We start from the raw sequence: 3101 nt of genomic DNA, 5'->3' as shown, positions 1-3101 counted from the left end.
GAGGTTTCGGAAGCATGGTCTCAACGCAGAATTGGAAAAGCGGAACCTCCAGCCAACTCTCCACAGAGTTGTGGGGTACATCCTCTCCCAGAAGATGTTACAATTGATCCAAATAAGGTGGAAGCCATTCATAAATGGGGCGGTTGAAGCCCTCAAGAAGTGCAGCGCTTCCTAGACTTCACTCATCCTGTGAAATCGAGACGTGCTGGCTCTCAGTGATGCTTAGACGGAAAACCACGCACCCCACACAGAGGTTGGAACCATCCACTCCCAGGTTGTCCTGAGGAGCCATGATTTCTCCAGGAGCTGGGTAAAGGGCACCGGGATCAGTCTGTCAAAGGTAGGGGAGGATCGTGTGAGGAGAGGGTCTAAGAGAGGAGGAGCGTGGGCTAGGCTCTGTACTTGGGCTTGGCAGGGATCGAGAGAAGGGAGCGGGCTGTTCGGGGACACTGCGAGGTGGGCGGGGGGTCGGCGAGGGGGGCCAGGCCTGAAAAGTTCAGCTGCTTTAGATCAACTGTGCCAGAGAATCACTGGTTGAAGTGACTGAAAGCTCTGAGCTGGGGCTGGCCAAAATCCTCCTCCTCAGATGGGAACATCCCAAAAGTCTGCAGAAGCTCAGCCTCTGAGGTGAACGTTGTGGCCCAAACCTCTCTCTGCTCTGTACCTCACAGGATTCCAGCCGGCTGTTCCAATCCAGGAGGAAAACTGCCACCGAAGTCTCCCAGCACCTGGGCAGTGAAGTGCCACTTAACCCCGCTGTGATGCACAGACCTTGCCCTGGCTGTCTACACAGGGCTGAATTTCACCCCTTCTGAGTGTAAGGAAATAATTGGCTGAAGGCCTTTTTCTTTCTGGATGTCTGTCTAGTCGGAAAGAACCATGGGGATTTTTAACCTGTTTCGCTTCCATGCCTGGTGCTTTAATGATGCAGAGAAGGGATGATGCAAATGTTGATTTACCCACATTTTAATCTACACTCTAATAACAGGTATTCTAAGCCCCCCCCTTCGTGCATCATATGGGCATTCTTGGGGGCACAGATTACATCAGACCTGCACCTGAATAAATAATAGGGACTGAAATATGCAGACACTAAAGTTCTGCAGCCAAATTCTCAGGAACCTTCCTCTTCAATATAGGATCAGGATTTTGTTTTGAATTGTTTTATTTTATTAAAAAGTGCTGAGCAGATGCTACACTGTAAGAAATGGAAACAGAAGCAAAAACTGAAAGACTGTTACTAAAACCAATGAACAGCTGCAGAGAGTGGAGACCCGGCAAAGCAGACAAATGAATACTGTGAGTAAATAACCTGAAAGCAAATGAGGAAGAAAACCTCCTCTGGGTAATTGTGGCTCTTGGGACCAAAATCAGGTTCCTGGTACGTAGCCTGGCTGAGATCATCCCTTTGCCCTGGATCCCAGACCTGGGATTCAAATGTCATTCTCTGTGTGGTGTCCTTATTTTATTCCTAGGAAAGGGATCCCCAAAGGAGGTGCAAGGATCCGGGACTCTAGTGTCTGCCAGAAGCTTCAGCCACCTTCACAGGTAGAAGTCACTGGCTTTCCTACAATGCCACTAGTGCTCTTCTTGATCTCCAGATCTGCTCCCTCCAGCAGGACAGAGACACCCCTTAACTCCCCGAGTCCTGATTTCCTGCCATTCAAGGGGCTGAGGGTTTGCATTGCTCCCACCCCCACCATCCGAGACTTTTCCTATGGGAATCTCCCTAGAGCAGGGAAGAAATCTGTTCTTCCATTAGAACCAGTCTGCTCAGTAAATCCACCCACATTGACCTCATCTCAGCTGCTTTGTTTATCCGAGATTAGTGGTATCTTTGGAAAACCCTTAGGGTGTCGGGGTGTGAGGTGGGGCAGGGGATGCAGGAGCTCCAGCAGATTCCCCTCAAGAACACCACCCTGTCTTTCTCTGCTCAGGTTAGAGCTCGCCGTCCATTGCGGAGGTGAAGACCGGATGGGAGCTGCTGGATTGACCTTGATGTGCCATGTCCTTGTGTGGATGAAGGACCTACATCTCAGGGGTGGCCAGCAGCAGATATAACACCTGTGTCCAGGAATGGGCTAAATAACCTACATTGAGAGGTAAGTAAAATCATGGCCACATGTAGACATCACGGGAATTGGTGGGGATTGACCCAGGGTCCTTCAGCACAAGCTCCTCTCATTCACTGTCAACAAATCCAGCTCCACCCACTAGACCACACCCCATTCCAGAGCCCCAGATCCCAGGAGCCCTGATTCTCAGACCCAGGGCTCACATCACAAGGCCAAACCTCATCCTGTTATGGGCGCTGCAGAAGGGAGGATTGGCAAAAAAAACCTCTACATTCCCCCTGTCAGAGACTGCGGCCACGGGTGACAAGTGAATGAACTGAGATCTCCCCTGTGGGAATCCGAGGGGCTGCACATTTGGGGTTTCACATGGACGGCCTCTGGCAGCCATTGACAGAGTGTTCCTGGGAGGAGATTTTCCGTCTCTCACAAAGGGTTTCTGTTCCCCCAGATCTCAGCCGCTCAGCAGAATGCGGGAGAGCCGAGTGCTGATGGGCTAGAGGGTCCCAGGAGTCGCTGTGCAGCAGTGGCAGGGTCTGCAGTCACCATGGGCCACACCCTGCGCTCCAGACAACCCAGGCTGGTTCCCTGGATTGCAAAGGGGACTCTGGCTTGGGGAATTGGTGCTGGTGCCTGTGTCCACAGCTGGGATGTTTTCCTGAGGCTACTCCATGGTCCAAGAAGCACCATGAAAGCAAGAGGAGAATGGACATTAGAGAGCAAGGCCGGGACCTCTGCGGGGCTGCTGCAGTCAAACATCCACAGCCAGAAGAGAGACGATGGGAAACGCACTTTGCTGGCTGGCCACAGCCGCAGCAGCTGTCTCAGAAAGCTCTGCTCATGCTCCAGCCAGCAGAGGCAGGACGAAGAGCCACACAGGGAGAGCCTGGGTTGCAATTAGCAAACTGCAGTTTTTTCAGTGGATTATGCTGCCCTGACCATCTATTTCCTGCAATGTGCACATCCAGCCTCCCTGGCTGACCTCAATGGGAGTTAGGTTCTCCGTGCCCACAGGACAGGGCTGGCCTT

General features: G+C 52.1%; 1 long non-coding RNA gene across 1 annotated transcript; it reads left to right on the top strand.

The window, feature by feature from the left end:
* Positions 1–1241: 1241 nt before the first annotated feature.
* Positions 1242–2794, top strand: LOC120394253. Its single transcript, XR_005592219.1, has 4 exons — positions 1242–1299; positions 1476–1548; positions 1938–2102; positions 2524–2794. It is a non-coding gene; the product is annotated as an uncharacterized LOC120394253 (long non-coding RNA).
* The last annotated feature ends 307 nt before the right edge of the window (positions 2795–3101 follow it).

This window comes from Mauremys reevesii, unplaced genomic scaffold (assembly GCF_016161935.1).
Source record: "Mauremys reevesii isolate NIE-2019 unplaced genomic scaffold, ASM1616193v1 Contig44, whole genome shotgun sequence".
NCBI classification, from domain to species: domain Eukaryota; kingdom Metazoa; phylum Chordata; order Testudines; family Geoemydidae; genus Mauremys; species Mauremys reevesii.
This window is presented reverse-complemented; position numbering and strand designations above follow the sequence as displayed.